The sequence below is a fragment of the Bombyx mori genome, chromosome 13 (genome assembly GCF_030269925.1).
Source record: "Bombyx mori chromosome 13, ASM3026992v2".
In the NCBI taxonomy this organism is placed as follows: Eukaryota; Metazoa; Arthropoda; class Insecta; order Lepidoptera; family Bombycidae; genus Bombyx; species Bombyx mori.
The window spans coordinates 14,426,066-14,445,129 of NC_085119.1; the positions used below are offsets into that span (position 1 = coordinate 14,426,066).

Below are 19,064 nucleotides of genomic sequence, written 5' to 3' on the forward strand. Positions count from 1 at the left end.
GCGTTACGTTGCTCGGCTCTGGCTGTTCAAATGGGTTTGTTGCATTGGTAACTTGGGTGTTTTACCACTGATCGAAAGGTTAAGCTTGTTACTTTTTTTTACAACGTCTGAAGTAAATGTTTTAGAACGCCTTATTGGTTCGTATTGAGAGTTGGAATTTAGCACCAACGTCCTGGCTATTTGTGCCGATAAGTCTTCTTAAACACATCTCAAGTATTTCAATCTAATCAGGGTCTGGTGGTAGGACCTCTTGTTTCCACTAGTTTCTTAATATGTATTGGAATACTAGGATTACCAAATTGTTTTTCAAATGATAAACTTAATAGTAGCTCTTTGGCAAATAACGTTAATGATTTTAGAGCGGTTGGTGTTTCTGAGTGATTACTGTTTGACTTAGATCATTTTATATAATGTAAGATGTTTGATTTCCATCGTGTTCTCTTAGATTCGAAAATTTCGTTTAAGTTAGGGAAGTTTTAGGATTGTTTTAGATAGGGAAGTTTTGGGATTGTTTTTACCTTAATTCCCAATAATAATTCCCCATAAGCCTAACCGTTACAATAGCAATTGTAACAGTGCCTAAATAAGAAATCACTAAATATTTTATTTGAACGTAAAAGTTCTTAATACAAAAGTCTGAACTGGAACAAAACTTTGGTGGTAACTTTCTTAAGAGAAGGTAATGTATGCAAATGAATGTAACTTTATTCCCTCCTAGCTATTAGGACGACTTTGACCGTTTGATAAGTACGGATACTGAATTCAGGGATGTCAAAGTTGAATTATCTATTCAAGATTTAAATTTACATTTGTATCTACTTTAAAGTACTTTTGGTGTTCTTTTAGCTTTAACGTTTTCTATCAAAAGAACTAACCGTACATCCCACATGGGATCCTACTGAGGAATTGTTTGAGATGATACCATCATCTCGTTTTTACCATCGCACCGCCCGCCACCGGAGTGGAGTTCATTCATACTACCTGGAGCCACTGCGTTCATCCACAGTGCGTTTCCAGAGATATTTTTTGCCACGTACCATTCGGCTTTGGTATGAGCTCCCCTCCACGATGTTTCCCGAGCGCTATGACATATCCTTCTTCAAACGAGGCTTGTGGAGAGTACTTAACAGTAGGTAGCGGCTTGGCTCTGCCCCTGGCATTGCTAAAGTCTATGGGCGACGGTAACCACTAACTATCAGGTGGGCCGTATGCTCGTCTGCCTACACGGACAATTGAAAAAAATCATTGCTTTAATGATCACTCTCTTTCAAGGAAATCGGTTATGTCATGGGCACAGCAAGCTAATGCTTATTGTTATGTAGAGCTTTCAATCTACTTTATCAAACGAGAGCTTATTCATAATATCATCGACAACCTTGGTACCAGTCTGTATTTTGCCACTGTGCTTGCATTATAGCAAAATGTTGGAGTTGTTGTTGTATCTTACACAGTCGTCGTGGTCTAAAGAATTGTTCCACAATGAAGGGGTCACATTGTGTAATAAAATAAAATCTCCATAAAGTAATTTGCGTAATAATAACTTTAAAATTGATATGCAGACCTGAAGTTTCACGATGCGTGACGGTGTTCACTCATATAAACGCATTCGATCTATTCAAAAAATGATTGCTAAGTACAAGAAAAAATAAGTTAAAACAAATTTCAATGCTCTTTTGCATATTTTGTTCACGCATGTAAAACCAACGTCTGAAATATTTTTTACAAATGAAGAAGTTTTTAATATAGGTTAGGTTGAACCTGTTCTCAGTATTTTAAAAATAAATAATTATTATTACAATATTGAAGATAAGACAGCAATAAAATAAAACTTAAAAGAGACAGCCATGCTCTCAGAAGTTGTCAGTGATTAATTTTAATCTACAGGTTCTCAGAATGAACTCAAAACGAAGAGAAGATCCCTTATTCAATCTAATTATCAAAATATTTTATTTACATCGATATTTTAATATGCGCAATTTTCTGAAGTATGAAGTTACCTTTTTAGTTAGGTTGTCCTTTTTTTTTAAATATATTATGATACTAGCTAGCGCTCAGCCCTCACTTCGCTTCGAAAACTGTTATTTATTATTGATCTAATTGAATTTTCTTTCTTCATCTTTCATAATATCGGTTGTTTGTTATCATAATTATTCAAATATTTATCCAAATGATGTAGTGTAAAATACAAAGTTTAACTTTTTTTTTATTGCTTAGATCGATGGGCGAGCTCAAAGCCCACCTGAGTCTAATGCTAAGTGGTTACCGGAGCCCATAGATATCTACAACGTAAATGCCGCCACCCACCTTGAGATGCGAGTTCTAAGGTCTCAGTATAGTTACAACGGCTGCCCCTTCCTTCAAACCGAAACGCATTACTGCTTCACGGCAAAAACAGGCAGGGTGGTGGTACCTATCAGTGCGTACTCACAAGAGGTCCTACTAAACAGTAAATACTAAAACTACCAGTAACTAATTTAAATATTAGATCCGATAAAGGTATTTGATGTAAGGATCAATTTGTTACTACTAAATCTGCGTTATAACTAAATTATCAATTTTTATTGTATTTGTGGTTCACTATTTGGCTATAATTGCTTAATCATAAAAGATAGATATATGCAGTCGCAGACTTTTTTGTAGAACTATTTAAGATGAACATTTAAATTATACATTATATACGTGTAACTCCAATGGTTTTTGCAGCGCACGCAAAAATAGCTCGCACATGGCAGGTTTTTTCCTATTTACTTGACACTTATCGTTATATTATGTATAATTCAGAAAATATCTTTATAAGTTTTTTTTTTATTGCCCTTGTAGGCAGACGAGCATACGGCCCACTTGGTGGTGAGTGGTTACCGTCGCCCATGGACTTCAGCAATGCCAGGGGCAGAGCCAAGCCGCTGCCTACCGCTAAACTGGTAACTTTTACTGGTGGTAGGACCTTTTGTGAGTCCGTGCGGGTAGGTACCACCGCCCTGCCTATTTCTGCCGTGAAGCAGAAATGCGTTTCGGTTTGAAGGGTGGGACAGCCGTTGTAACTGAATCTATACTGAGATCTTAGAACTTATATCTCAAGGTGGGTGGCGCATTTACGTTGTAGATGTCTATGGACTCCAGTAACCACTTAACACCAGGTGGGCTGTGAGCTCGTCCACCCATCTAAGCAATAAAAATAAAAAAAAACTATAGCTTATAGTTTAATCTGATGTATAAGCTATATTATTGTAAAGCTTCATCAAAATCCATCCAATAGGTTTTGCGTGAAAGACTAACAAACATACCATACATCCACACATTCTTACAAACTTTCACATTTATAATATTAGTAGGATTATAATATCTCACGTGCCTCGTACCTACTATAATGGAATCGAGACTTTGACTTGACGATGCGGACACGTTTTTGGTTTAACAAATATTGAAATGAAGATATTTAGTGTTTTATGGAATACTGTAGTAACGTATCGACTCTAATTTAATTTAGTTTAAAAAAAAAACCTCCGAAGGTGACGTTGTTAATGACGTCATAAATTTTGGTTTTTCTTTCCTTTTTCCTTAGTTTTTTTTATAATTTAATTCGATAAAATATTAGTATATGTAATATATATAATTCTTCATGTCCCCTTTATTTTTCTTAGGTGGTTGTTTGCTAGTCTGTTGAACATATTGATTGGCTGGGTGGAGCGTTTCTGGGGACTCTGATAGGTTTCTTTTACTTGACTGTTTCTGTGTGGGTTTTTTGTTGCTCAGTATAATAATTTTGTCGTATTTTATAAAGGCGGTATTTCCTGCATCTTTTTCTTTCTGTAGTTGGACTTGTAGCTCTTTACGCTTTATTAAGACTAAGACTAAGAAGAATTATATAATACAAAAGCCCAAACTAATTCGCGCTCAGACAGAATCAACCCAACGCCAATCGAAGTCATCAGACTACAACACAGCATAGCAATCAAAATCGGACCCTCCTCCAACCCATAATCTCCCAATACGGCCGGTCACCGCGGGAGAGTTCGACCAAAACCCCCCAAGAACAATTGTCAAAATGAAAAATGCCGCATACATTTGCACCCTCAACGTAAGATCATTGTCTTCTGTTGAGCTCGAAGCTGCACTAGAAGATATTAAGCATGATATAATAGGTTTGAGCGAAGTTCGCCGCCTAGGAGAACAGATAATCAAAGACGACGAATATACCTTCTACTACATTGGCCAAATAAAAAGACTCTATGGACAGAACTAAGGACAGAGAAGGATGGCATTCCTTGGGGGAGGCTTTTACCGGAACGGGGTCCATGCATTGAATAATTAGGTAATGGAAAATTAAAACAAATAATAATCAAACACCAAAAATTTATAATTAAGCATTAAAAATTTACCAATTGTTATCGTTTAATGTGTACTATGCATGGAATTAAATAAAGCTTTATTATTATTATTTTTAAAATTTTTATTTTCTCAGCTTATGCTGGTAGTACTTTAGTGACATTTACGGACTCGGTCAAGTAAATGTCACGGTTTCTTGGGGTTGGCTAACTATTGCATTATGTGGTTGATCATATTCTATTTGCAGAAACTTTCGTACAATTCTGCACGTGTTTAATATAGCAGCTTTTTGAAGAAGTATGTAGGTGTTAGGTTTTAGGTCAAGGAGCTTCAAACCATGATGTATATGTTTTGGAATAACACCAGTTGTGGACAATACTAGAGGGACAATGTATACTTTTTGTTGTTTCCAGATTCTTAAAACTTCATCCTTAAGGTCTGCATATTTGTGTATTTTTTCTGCTATTGTTTTTTGTAGGTTGTGAGTGTTAGGGACAGCTATATCGATCAGGTAAGTGATTTTATTTATTTTGTCTCGTACGGTAATATCGGGACGGTTGTAGTGTATGGTTCTATCGGTTAGTATTGCGCGGTCATAGTAAATTTTATGAGTGCTATTTTCCAATATTATTATTATTATTATTATTATATGTAATATAATAATACTTATCGAGAAAAAAATGTTTGTTTTCTATTTTTCGGGACAGGCAATCCAAGGAAAGTTCTTCCTCCCATTTGGCCTTTTGTTTAGATTCAAACCAGAATTAAATATCCCAGTGACTTGCTCATTACAAGCGCCCGGTTTTCGTTGTAACTGACCTAGATGGTGGGTGGTACCGTTTTCGGTGGGTTTTAATTATTATTATTTCCTAAGAACTCCATTTAAGATATCTTAATAAGCAAAATAAATAGGTATTATTACGTATTATGATGTATATAGGAATTTTAGGGTTATATATCCAGTGATTCTGCAACAGCAGTAATGTGTTCCGCAAAGCTGGGATTTCAAGGTTTCCCGCTTAACAATAGGTGGGCCGTGAGCTATTTCAGCAGTTTAAGCAATAATAAAACACACTCACACAAACTCGTAGAATAAACGCAAGAATAAGAAGTGTGAAATTGCTTTTGCTAGAATCACTTTATTTATTTTCAACCGGCAAAGTTTCGTAATTCAGACACGAAATAAATGTTCAGTATTCCTGATAACGATCAAAATGCATGATATTCGGTTGCCAATGTGAAATTCCCCTTGCGTCTTGGAAACAGCACGTGCTAGTTATTTTCGTGCCGACTGTCATTGTATCCAAACTTTAGTTAAATACAAGAAAGAGGCTTTATAAGTTACGTCAAGGTTGCAGTATAACCTTGTAGCGGTTTTTTGTTTATAAACCCAGTGAAATGACCAGTAAGAATCATTGTTTACTGGATCCCAGAAGTCGCGCCACAGTCCCATATACCAATACCTTGAGACATTAGGCGGTACTATGGTTCGCGGCAGAAATTGGCAGGGTGGTGGTACGTACCCATCCATGCATGCTCACAAGACGCTATATACTCGTACTACCTATAATTACGTGTTATTTTTTGGGTTTGGTTTTTCTGTTTTAACGATTTTTCCTTGATAATGGGAGTCACTCGTGAACTTGTGTTAAGTACGTTTTTCATTAAAAATATGTGAGCCGTCACGGGACGCCTGACAGATGTGAAACATCGACATTATTTTGTAAAAGTAATATGCAGAAAAGAACAGATTGTGATAGGAAGTGACGGTCACTGAAGGAACTAAATATGTCATAATGATAAAATAAAATATTACGAAAAAATAATTTGTTTTCAAGTAAAACACAGGCTATGTGTACTGTAGTAAACAACATTGTATACACTACGGGGTATACACTATAGGTATCCGAGCTCAGTGTAGCGAGAGAGATGGCTGAACGCCGGATCGAGTGGGAGAGAATCGCACAGTCGATTGCCCATGGCGACGCGTCGCCACACCGTACACACTATAGGCACATATATAGGCTGTATATATACCATCATATAGCGTGGCGACGCGTCGCCACGGCATGCGTCGCCACGCCACAAATCGGTTTTATGTGCGGCTATAGATATTTCACATCAATAAAGAAAGGTAATTAAAATTATTTTTATCGGCTTAATCTTAGCTATTTGAATTAAAAGACATGAGCTTAGCTTATTATTTATTGCAATTTATTAATTTTATATTGAAAATAATACAATAAGTAAAAAAAAACGTGAAATTTCAGTTAAACATATATACATGTAGAGTTAAATATATAGATATAAATAATAATAAAAATCTGCACATATGTGCCAATATCCCTAAAGAGGTTATAGTTTTCCTATATAGCGGGATAAACTAACTCGCCACGGTAGTTTATTATTTATATTATATTTAAAAAAATATCTATATATTAATACGTGAAGGAAAAACTTTGTATCCCTTTTTACGAAAATTGCGCGGACGGAGGAATATGAAATTTTCCACACTTATAGAGAATATAGAGAAGAAGTGCACAATGCTAAATATTTTTTTTAATAATGCATATAAGATACATTAAATCAATAAAGAAAACATTACACACACTACATACCATGTATTTGACGCACACACGCATGCATACTATTTATTGTCAAACTTTTGTTCTTGACGTCTGTTGTCAAATTGAGAATAGATTAAATATTGTTTGTCTTTGTTAATATTTTTTATAGTGTAGTCTTGGCGAAATTTGTGATTATAGAAGTATAAATACAATCATAATAATGTGCAAACTTACAATTCCAATTAATTATAGTCGAATTTCGACTACTGCGGGACCTCTAGTTTATTTAAATTCGCTAATCTCAGAGCCTTCGATCTAATAATAGAACCGAAATTAAACGAATTTTAATGTCATGAAATTCATTCAATTTCTTTATCTAAACTAATTTTCCTCCGAGAGTCTAATCGCCACGCCTGTCTCTGCCAGACTCGGTAATTAAGAAAACATTTCGCTTGTGTATTATTTATTGCATATTTTTAATCTGAATGTTCAATGGATTTTATTTGAAGGCTTTTTTTATTCCTGACGATGAGTCATTTGCGCGATATTTTAATGGCGTCGTTCTGTTTATACAGAGATTGTTTATCTTTTTGCTGGTTCGCTATTGTCATTTTCTAGGACAAGGTTACTGATGTTGAATTGTGTATGAATAATGCTAGTTTTAAAACATTATTAGTACTAAAAAAAAGGTTTTTTTTATTGCTTAGATGGGCGGATGAGCTCACAGCCCACCTGGTGTTAATTGGTTACTGGAGCCCATAGACATTTACAACGAAAATGCGCCACCCACCTTGAGATATAAGTTCTAAGGTCTCAAGTATAGTTACAACGGTGGTACCTACCCGTGCGGACTCACAAGAGGTTCTACGTACTACCATCAGTAATTACGCAAATTATAATTTTGCGGGTTTGATTTATACTACACGATGTTATTCCTTCACCGTGGAAGTCAATCGTGAACATTTCTTGAGTACGTATTTCATTAGAAAAATTGGTATTCAAAACATCAGTGGATCGTTTAACACGAATGCACCGGACGTCTTATTCTTTAGGCTGCGACGACTTCTTATGCGCTTACGGGCAGACTGTAGTCGTAGACATAGACTGTAGACGTAGGAAGACGTAGGCCATCCGACGACCGACCGAGGTAGACCGACAACCTAGTAAGGTTCACGGGGATCCGCTGCTTCAGTAAACCCACGACAGCTCCTTCTGGCGAGGCTTGGGTGAGGCCTATGTCCAGCAGTGTATATCTGAAGGCCAAAAAATAAATAGATTACGGACAGACTGATGAGGAAATTGATATATGTATGGTATGTTTTTTTTTTATTGCTCAGATTAGTGGACGAGCTCACAGCCCACCTGGTGTTAAGTGGTTACTGGAGCCCATAGACATCTACCACGTAAATGCGCCACGCATCTTGAGATATAAGTTCTAAGGTCTCACTACAGTTACAACGGCTGCCCTACCCTTCAAACCGAAACGCATTACTGCTTTACGGCTGTAATAGGCAGGGAGATGGTAACTACCCGTGCGGACTCACAAGAGGTCCTACCACCAGTAAATTTTACCCACCAGTATTTTAAACGGCACTGAGTCCCGTGACCCTTTGTGACTATTTTAGCACATAGCGCAAACTACTAAACGAATTCACAATATCGATAATTTTGAGCATCACTTCAAAAAAATTTATCGAATTGATTAAATATACTTTACGATATGTGTTTGATGAAACGCGATCGAACAGTTTCAATTTAGAGAAAGTATGCCATATCGGATTGCTATCCATCATCGTACGGTCCGTCAATGCTAACTGGTTTCTCAGGGTATCGAATTCCGAGTTCTAACTTCAAAGCATTTTTTGTTTTATACTCTGTTAATTGTGAGCTAAAAGATTCGGAATAGGTATTTACTTTCGCACATGGACATGGTCAATGTCAGAGTCAAACTGCTGCCTCCGCTTAGGACACTTTTTAGAGCTTGTTAACCGACTTCAAAAAAGGAGGAGGTTATCAATTCGACTGTATGTTTTTTTTAATAATTGTTACCTCATAACTTTTGACTGGGTGAATCGATTTTGATGATTCTTTTTTTATTAGAAAGCTGACACTTCCCGTGTGGGTCAATTTCAATTTAGTTCAGTTCTTATAATGGTATCCATAAGAAAACCATGTAAGTCTTATATTTGCATTAAGTACGTGCGCGACAAATAGATGAATAACTCGATAACTCAATATCACGTTAACCGATTTCGATGATTATTGTTTTTATTTTATATTAATTTGTTTTGGAATATCTTTTTTTTTTTTCAATTTGAAGTCGGTTATTGTTAAAGCATGTTTATTTACAATTATTTGAAGTACATTACGTTTTTAGCATAGGTTTTTAGCGTTACGAAATCTCTGACGTTTTAGATGTCAAACACATATGGTTTGGATCAAAGCTTACCTTTGAAACGTTATTTCGAATTATAAAGCAACCTTTTCCTCTCGCAAAGCAGCCCGGCGTTTGTACATAGTATTAAACAGTACAGCTGAGTATTTGACCTCATGTCTAAAGATATGTGGCATACACTTCGGCCCATCTACATTATAACAATCATTTTCTAAGGTCCACCGTTTAACATTATCCGATAAACATTCGAAATAGAACAATTATTTTAATCAAATTTAATTATGTTTACATATCGGATTCTAACAACAAAGCGTTATCCCGAAGCAAACAATCCACTTCAAACGCCATTAATACTGTGCTGGAATCAATCGAAAACAAATGACGATACCCGATATTTACCGGCCGAAATTAGAAATGCATGTTACGTACCCTAGTTACGTGCATTTTGCTAATTCGCGATTTCGCAATTAGCAACCAGTGGCGTACGTGACTACAAATCGTCGACGCAGCAACCTCATTCCATGTTCATGGAAAAATACGCGACTGGCGTCAAGTGCTGACACTGCAGCGTCGCTATGCCGCCCGGGCCGGGGCCCGCTGGCGCCACTTCGGTACTGACATCGTCCAAGTCCACTCAATAGCATCTTAGTTTAATTAATTGTTATAATTATAATTCTTTAATAAATAAGTTCATAGAATTTTGGTTTTTTTTAAACGCTACGGCTGTAGTCTACATAATTGGCGCAGTCGGTAGGATATTCGAAGCAGTGCGCGGCGCGGTAAAGAACTCCAGAAATCGTTGATTCTGCCGACTCCGTATAGTCGCTGCTCGTGCTATCAAGCCCTTATCGAATACCTGAATCGTGAAGACACGGCCGGCGTAGTATCTGGAAATCGATACGCGAGAAGACCAAAATGATATATCGTATGTAAGTACTTGAACCTTCTTTTTGTGTTGCCTCCTTGTCAATCCAAATCCAAAATTTTTCATCCGAAGAATTACGGTGAAAAATCTGTCTCCTCAAGGCAGATTAGTAGTAGACAGAGAGACGTCGATTTAAATAGAAATTTAGATATTAACGTAAGTTATAAATTAGAAATGGCCGTAGACCCGGACCAAATCTACAAGGCCCTTCGGCCAGTGCCAGAGTTCGACGGCAATCCGAACATACTGACTAGGTTTATCAGAATTTGTGACCAAATCGTCACACAGTATATAAGAACAGATCCTGGCAACGAATTAAATAACCTCAGCCTAATAAACGGTATATTAAATTAAATAACTGGTCCTGCCGCCAGGACCATAAATTCAAATGGCATACCAGAGAACTGGTTAGGTATCCGTACTGCCCTCATTAATAATTTTTCAGACCAAAGAGATGAGACCGCTTTATACAATGACCTCTCCTTACTAACACAGGGAAATAGTAGCCCCCAGGAGTTTTACGACAAATGCCAGACCCTATTCAGCACTCTCATGACATACGTAACTTTACACGAAAGTATTGCCACAACCATCGAGGCAAAACGCGACTTGTATAAAAAGCTAACAATGCAAGCATTTGTTCGAGGCCTCAAGGAACCCTTGGGATCTCGCATACGCTGCATGAGACCGACCTCCATTGAAAAGGCTCTGGAATTTGTACAGGAAGAACTTAACATAATGTATCTACAACAGCGAAACGGGTTCACCTCTGAACGGCGCAACCTTATTCAGCCTACACCGACACCACCTGTAAAGATACCACCTATGTTTCCGGTAGCAATGCCGAAACCGCTTTCATTCGGACCGAACCCAGGACCGAGCTGGGAGCGACAGCCACCACCAGGACTTAATAACCACTGGAAACCTGCTTTCAAATTTAACGTCCCTCAGCGCATGCCTAACATGCCATCACGCACGCAGCAAATGTTCGCATCGCACCCACCAAACTACAACCCCCGTAGCAACGTATTTAGGCTACCTCAGCGGAACCAGGGACCGAAACCTATGAGTGGTATTAGTCACTACGTGGCAAAACAACTTCCACTCACAGGTCATGATTGGAGTAAGTCAGGTAACCCACCTCCAACAAATTATTTTAAAACAAGAGAGATGAACATTAACGAATGCTACGATAATAACGGTTATTACTATCCCGACAATGACTACTATACCCACGACTATGACCCTAACTATTACATAGATTACACTAACTATGACGCGGACTATAATAACTATGAAATATACGAATATTACGACCCTACAATAAATGACTGCCCACCAAACGGAAATAAAATTAACGAAATAAGTAGTATAGGAGCCGAAGCGCAACCCTCTACTAGTCATTCGGATCAGGATTTTCCCGTGAGCCCCCCATTAAAACTGTTAAAATAGAATTAAATTTACAAACTCAACGCCAGTTACCGTACCTAAAAATTAAAAATCCACCTCTAAACATATTAATCGACACGGGCGCAAATCAATCTTTTTTAAGCCCGAAAGCGGTAGAAAAATTCTATGCAAATATACCTCTTAAATATGACCCCTTCGAAGTAACGAACGTCCACGCTACAACTAGAAACGACTTTTCTATCACTATACCAGCTTTTTCAGAACTTAACGACGCGGGACCTATTAAACTGTTTGTCTACGATTTCCACAAATTTTTTGACGGACTTATTGGTTTAGACTTGCTGACTAAATGGAAATCTAGAATGGACCTTAAAGACAACCTACTGATTACAGACAATTCTACCAACCCTATTGAAATGTTCAATTCTCGCAACGTCAACCTGTACGAAGACATCGTACCGGCTAACTCTAGTAAACTAGTTAGAATTCCAATAAATTCATCTGACGGCGAAGTCTATATCCCGCAGCAATATCTGAACAACTGTGTGGTGAACGAATGCATCACGACAGTCGTTAAAACCGTGGTATAATTGAAGTCGAAAACACATCGAATAACGACATGATATTTTCAATGGACCGCCCCATAGAAGCGTTAACGTTTAATATCGAGTGCAGCCGTACCGAACAAAGTCGTAGTCGCGTTGATCAGGTCTTATCGCGATTACGTACCGATCACCTGAATGAGGAGGAAAAAATGAATTTAATTAACCTCTGCTCGCAGTACGCTGACGTATTCTATCTTGAGGGTGAACCGCTCACCTTTACTAATAAAATAAAACACCACATTAGGACGACCGATGAAATTCCGATCTATACAAAAAGCTATCGCTATCCTTTTGTCCACCGGGAGGAGGTTAGAGATCAAATTTCTAAGATGCTGCAACAAAATATAATAAGACCCTCTGACTCAGCATGGAGCTCGCCTATCTGGGTCGTGCCTAAAAAGGCAGATGCATCTGGAAAACAAAAATGGAGATTAGTAGTAGACTTCCGTAAGCTAAATGAAAAAACTATCGACGACAAATATCCGATACCAAACATATCCGACGTTCTAGATAAATTAGGTAAGTGCCAGTATTTCACAACCCTGGACCTGGCAAGCGGATTCTACCAAGTGGAGACGAACCCTGAAGACATCCCAAAAACAGCGTTCAATGTAGAGCACGGACATTTTGAATTTTTAAGAATGCCGATGGGATTAAAAAATTCTCCGGCTACATTTCAAAAAGTTATGGATAACGTCTTGAAAGGTCTTCAAAACGTTATATGCCTAGTATATCTTGATTACATCATCGTTTTTAGCACATCTTTACAAGAACATCTTGTTAACCTCGAAAAAGTGTTTCAGAGACTTCGTGAGTCCAACTTCAAAATACAGATGGACAAATCAGAATTTTTAAAATTAGAAACAGCCTACTTAGGTCATATAATTAGCAGCGAAGGAATTAAACCTAATCCCGACAAAATTGCCACCATACAAAAGTACCCGATACCAAAAACCACAAAACAAATTAAGCAATTCCTCGGACTTATAGGATATTATCGAAAATTTATACCCGACTTTGCTAAAATAACGAAACCGTTCACACAGTGCTTAAAGAAAGGACGGACTATAACCCTTAGTAAAGACTACATAGACTGTTACGAAAAGTGTAAGCAACTTTTGACTAACGACCCAATATTACAGTACCCTGATTTTACAAAGGAATTTATTTTAACAACTGACGCATCAAATGTGGCTTTAGGAGCTATATTGTCACAGGGCCCCATAGGCTCCGATAGACCTGTATGTTACGTCTCACGCACCTTAAATGAAAGCGAGATGAATTACAGTACAATCGAGAAAGAATTACTAGCAATCGTGTGGGCCACCAAATACTTTAGACCATATTTATTTGGCCGAAAATTTAAAATAATAACGGACCATAAACCACTACAGTGGATTATGAACCTTAAAGAACCTAACTCACGTTTGACCAGGTGGCGACTTAAACTTAGCGAGTATGACTACACCATCGTCTATAAAAAGGGCAAAATTAATACAAACGCTGACGCCCTCTCGCGAGTAGAGATACATAACGAAGATGTAAGTTCCATGATAGCGAACCCTTCAGAAAAACCACCCTCAGTCACTGGTTCAACCACCGCCACTGCTCATACCAGTAATGAAAACCCCATATTAGAGGTCCCCATAACCGACGAACCACTGAATAAATTCTATAAGCAAATATGCATAACAGTGGTCGGAGACATCAAAAAACGACCCGTTGTCAGTAAGCCATTTGAAACGCACACTCGCATATCCATACAAGTTTCCCAATCAAACTTAAGAGAAGACGTCATAAACGCCATTAAAGAATTCGTTAATCCTAAAGTAAAAACTGGCCTCCTTATTAATCCAACATTAAGCATGTACGACATTATACCCATAATTCAAGACACGTTCAGAAATTCGGCAATGAACCTCCTACTCACAAAGGTCGAATTAGAAAATGTGAAAGAGTACCTTCGGCAACAAGAAATAATAAGCCACTATCACGATGGAAAAACTAACCACCGCGGAATAAACGAGTGTTATTTAGCTCTTTCGCGAAAATATTACTGGCCGAAAATGAAAGATCAAATTACAAAATTCATAAACGAATGTACTATATGCGGACAAGCTAAATACGATCGCGCACCCATTAAACAGCAGTTTAGCATAGTACCACCCCCGAAGAAACCCTTCGAAATAGTTCATATGGACTTGTTCACCGCCCAATCCGAAAAATACCTGACATTTATTGACGTATTCTCTAAGTACGGACAGGCTTACCTGTTGAGAGACGGCACAGCAATTAGCGTATTACAGGGTCTATTGCAGTTCTGCACGCATCATGGTCTACCTTTAACGATAGTAACTGATAATGGTACAGAATTCACAAACCAATTGTTTTCCGAATTCATACGACTTCACAAAATAAATCATCATAAAACCCTAGCACATACACCTAATGACAATGGCAATGTAGAGAGATTCCGTTCAACCTTGCTAGAACACCTTCGCATACTTCGCTTACAACATAAAAATGAACCTGTAATAAACTTAATGCCTTATGCAATATTAGCTTACAACAGTTTAGTTCACAGTTTCACCAAATGTCGCCCTTTTGACATCATAACGGGACACTTTGACCCTAGAGACCCTCTCGACATCGACATAACAGCCCATTTACTGCAGCAGTACATGGAATCACATAAAGCTCAAATGACTACAGTTTATGAACTCATAAATGAAACCTCACTTGCTAACCGTACATCTCTCATTGAAAATAGAAATAAGGACCGCGAACCAGAAGCGACGTACCAGCCTAACCAACAAGTTTTCATTAAAAATCCGATAGCAGCCCGACAAAAAACAGCCCCGAGGTACACTCAAGATAGAGTGTTAGCAGACTTACCAATTCATATCTACACATCGAAAAAACGAGGCCCTATTGCTAAATCCCGACTTAAACGTGCACATAAAGACTTCCGATTGTTACAGGATTCTACTGAACCTCCTGACCCGACATCTGACGACCGCACACGAGATAAAACTTGAGACCCTCGAGAACGGACCTGGACTTTTACCTTTTAAACTCGGACAGACTAGACTCGTATCCCACTATCATTCCTTTTTACAATATATAGAATTAGCTGATGTAGACAACAGACTCGACTCAGTACAAACTCAACTAAAATATTTTAAAGACCAACTAGACGAACACACTTATCTCCTTTATGAACTGCAAATAAACTACCTAACTAGCAAAATCACTAAAATCAATTCTAAAATTAATAGCCTCAAACCCAATCGTGTAAAAAGAGGTCTCATTGATGGCTTAGGTTCAATTGTTAAAAGCATTACAGGTAACCTAGACCAGTCAGATGCCGAACTTTACAGTAAAGCTATTAAAATTTTGCAAAATAATGATAATCAGCTATCATCCGAGCTTAACCAATATATTAGTCTGAACAAAGCATGGATGACCGAACATACACAGCTACTTTCCGAAATCGCAAAGAATCAGGAAAAAATTAATGTCACCTTAAGCTGGTTATTAGACAGTAAAATATATGCCGATAGTAATCTGCTTAAATATGCTAAATTCGCCCAGTTACTAGCTATCATTAGTGAAAATATTGAGGATTTATATAACGAATTATGTAGGATTGAAAATATCTTAAGTTTTATCCGTGCATCAAGCACACACCATAGTATGATAAGCATAGATACGTTAAGTAATATGACAGATAGGTTAAGAAATTTATATACGGAAAACCGTATTTTAAACGTAGATTTAAGAGAATATTATAATATTATAAAACCAGGCTATTATTATGTAGGAAAGAAAATAGTTATTGTCTTTAAATTTCCTGTAATTTCTCCGGATGAATTCGAACTATATAAATTAACCATTGCCCCTAATAAGCATCAATTAACTTTCGTCCCTCCTTATCCTTTCATCGCAACAAATAAGAAAGCGTTCATGTACATAGAGGCTGAATGCCCGAAGTACAACAGGTACTACCTCTGCGAGGAAAATATAAATCACCAGCCAAGAGATGACCCTGATTGCATCCACGATCTTATCTACAATCAAGCTATGAACACTTCATGCCAGCCAACCTCTGTTTCTTTCACTAAAGAAGCTGTTCGCGACGGACATGAATAAATATAAGATTAGAATAGATATTGTTCGCGACGGACATAGATAGTGTTAAAAATAGTTATAGAAAATGTCCGTAATAAATAGTTGTGTTAGAAAATAGTTAAAATAGAGAATAAATAGTTATAAATGTCCGTAAATAGATAATATGTTAAAAATAGGTTAACATAAATAGAGAACAGAAATAAGTAATTTGTAAATATTTGTTTGTAAATAAAGATTGGTCCTCGTGGTCTTTAATTTGGCGTGGGAACGCAGGAGCGAGTCACTATACGGGCGACTAATAGAGCGACTAGGCAAACAATAGGCGAGCGAGGCGGCCGAGAGAACAATAGACGCCCACCGTGCTCGGACTCATAATAGCGCTGGCCGAGTGCGCGTGGGCGACCATAAATAAGGGGCCTACCTCGCTGCAAATTCATTCTCGCTCACGACTCGGTCGTGCGCGGACGTGCTTTCCGATCCGTGGCCCGCTTGCGAGCCGCGTCTCTGAACTCACAGTTGTGCTCGACAGTGTAGTGACCGTGAATACATCGTGCTTACAATTCAGTAGTGCGGACGTGCCGATCCGTTGGTCGCTTGCGATTTGCGTCTCGGAGTCCATTTTTGTGCGCTAAAGTGTTGTAACCGCGAACCCACCCTTTACCAACTGCCTTTTTCAAGGCAAAACCAATCGCTACGTTCAGCTTCCTGTGGCACTCACAGGCTAGCGATTTCCTAACCCTTCCCAAAAACAACAGTCTTTTTCAAGACTAGACCCCCGCTCGCGATTCTGCCTGCTGTAGCACTATACAGCCCGAGCGGGTTCCTTTCCTTTTCCCCGCCGATTGCCGTTTTCACGGCATAGGCATTCCCCCCCCCTGCTCCTTGCTGTCCTGCAGCACAGGGGGGTTACAAATCCTATCCTATCCGGGGCCTCGCCTTTCGGCGAGTTCAACAAAAGTCCCGGGGCCGCCCCCCCCGGGCAAGAAGACAGCAAGATGATTGAAGATCGTGACAGTGTCAGTGATAGTGATTTTGTCGGGTTCCTCCGGGAAAGGTACCCGACAATTAGGGCCGAATATCTGGCATATAGGGCCTCTCGTGGCAATCCCTCCCCCCCCGAGTCCGTCGCCGCGTATTTCAAACGTGCCTCGGAGGCACGCCGCGCACCCCCCGCCGCCGCGTCAAGTTCGAGCGCACGTTCCCACGATGCGACTCACGAAGCGCCTAGCGCTACCCCCACCCCCGCGCCCGCGTCGGTTACGTCATCACGCGCTACGTCCGCCGCGACCTCGATCGTTTCAAGTTCAGGCTCCGATACCGAATCGGAGATGGATTTCGAATCCGCGTCAAGCCCTCAGCCTGGAACTTCGGATGGGTTCCAAACCGTAACGCGCGGTAAAAAGCGTACTCGCGCCGTGGAGTCCCGGAGCTCCACGACGAAGCAGACAAAATCCGCGACCGCCTCCCGCCCGCAGGTAGTCGTGACACCGGAGTCGGACTCCGCTCGCCGCGTAACCCCGCCGCCGCGTCCCAAGCCCGCGCCCGCTCCTAAAGCAGCTGCCCCGCCCCCGCTGATTCTCCAGGAAAAAACTGCGTGGAACCGCGTTTCCCAGGCCCTTCAGGCAAATAAAATTAATTATACCCATGCGCGTAACGTCGCGCATGGGATTCAGATAAAGGTCGCAACGCCGGGCGACCATAGGGCCCTCTCAGCATACCTCCGAAAGGAGAACATAGGTTTCCACACCTATGCTCTTCAGGAGGACCGCGAGCTCCGCGTAGTGATACGCGGAGTCCCTAAAGAACTCGACATCGACTACATAAAGGAGGATCTGACCGCTCAGGCCCTCCCGATAGTTAGTGTGCACCGGATGCACAGCGGGCGGGGCAAACAGCCCTATAATATGATACTCGTGGCGTTAGAACCCACCCCGGAGGCCAAAAAGAAGATCGCATGTCTCACGACAATTTGCGGCCTATCCGGGATCTCAATCGAAGCCCCCCACAAGCGTGGCACTCCCGGGCAGTGCTACAGATGTCAGCTTTACGGCCACTCGGCTCGTAATTGCCACGCGCGCCCCCGCTGCGTAAAGTGCCTCGGCGACCACGCCACACTAGATTGCTCGCGTGTTAGGGAAACCGCGACCGAACCCCCAAGCTGTGTCCTATGCCTTAAGCAAGGGCACCCCGCGAACTACCGTGGATGTCCTAGGGCTCCGCGCAAGCGTTCAACCCTCCCAGCTCCGCGAACCGTCGGCCCAAAGACTTCGGCACCCTCAGTGCCGAAACCTGCCTTCGTGCCGGCTGCAGTTCCCACGGTTTCAGCGTGGAAAAAGCCGCTGCCGTATACGAAGGCGGGAACACAAACCGCACCCCCGCCCCCGCTCGCGACACGCCCCGCGCCTCAGCCCCTGCTCGCACCTCGCCCCGCGCCCGCGTTCCGTCCCCCGCAACCCTCTGCCGCCAACGACTTCGCGCTCGTGCGCGACTTCGTCACCGCGGTGAACTTCGACCGTCTGCGATCGTTCGCTGACGCTATCCGTAGGTCGACAACCCCCGAACAGCGGCTCGCGGCCGCGTTCGATCACATGGACGTTTATGAGTCCGTGTCGCGTACGTTATAAAATCTTTACCGGTAATCAATGGCGCAAAAAGGTAGAGAAAAACCGTATTCCCTTACGTTAGCATTCTACAATGCTAACGGA

At 40.2% G+C, this 19,064-nt stretch overlaps 1 protein-coding gene across 7 annotated transcripts in view; it reads left to right on the top strand.

The window, feature by feature from the left end:
- Nucleotides 1–19,064, top strand: part of LOC101738258 (hemicentin-1) — a 304,965-nt gene that overhangs the window by 97,886 nt on the left and 188,015 nt on the right. The gene's annotated exons all lie outside the window — the stretch shown is intronic.